Raw genomic sequence first — 239 nt, forward strand, 5'->3', positions numbered from 1 at the left:
CCGGGAAAGGGGGTCCCGGCGCGGGGGGCGAGCGGCGACACCGCGGGCAGGTCCCGCGCAGGAGCGGGGGAGCCGCGGGCAGAGACTCACCCGAAGCCGGGGCTGGAAAAATAGAGCCTTTATTTCCCGATGGGGCGGGGGATACGGGGGGGTAATGACCTAAACTACAGCCGCCGGAGAGCCGACAGCCGCGGAACCGGGCAGGAGCAACTGTGACAACCCCCCCTCCCTCGGAGACC

General features: G+C 70.3%; 1 protein-coding gene across 1 annotated transcript in view; it reads right to left on the reverse strand.

Annotated features, from left to right (window-relative positions):
- Positions 1–239, reverse strand: part of KCNH4 (potassium voltage-gated channel, subfamily H (eag-related), member 4) — a 14888-nt gene that overhangs the window by 5300 nt on the left and 9349 nt on the right. The window lies entirely within an intron of this gene.

The sequence above is a fragment of the Haliaeetus leucocephalus genome, unplaced genomic scaffold (genome assembly GCF_000737465.1).
Source record: "Haliaeetus leucocephalus isolate CR32 unplaced genomic scaffold, Haliaeetus_leucocephalus-4.0 Scaffold110, whole genome shotgun sequence".
Classification (NCBI taxonomy): domain Eukaryota; kingdom Metazoa; phylum Chordata; class Aves; order Accipitriformes; family Accipitridae; genus Haliaeetus; species Haliaeetus leucocephalus.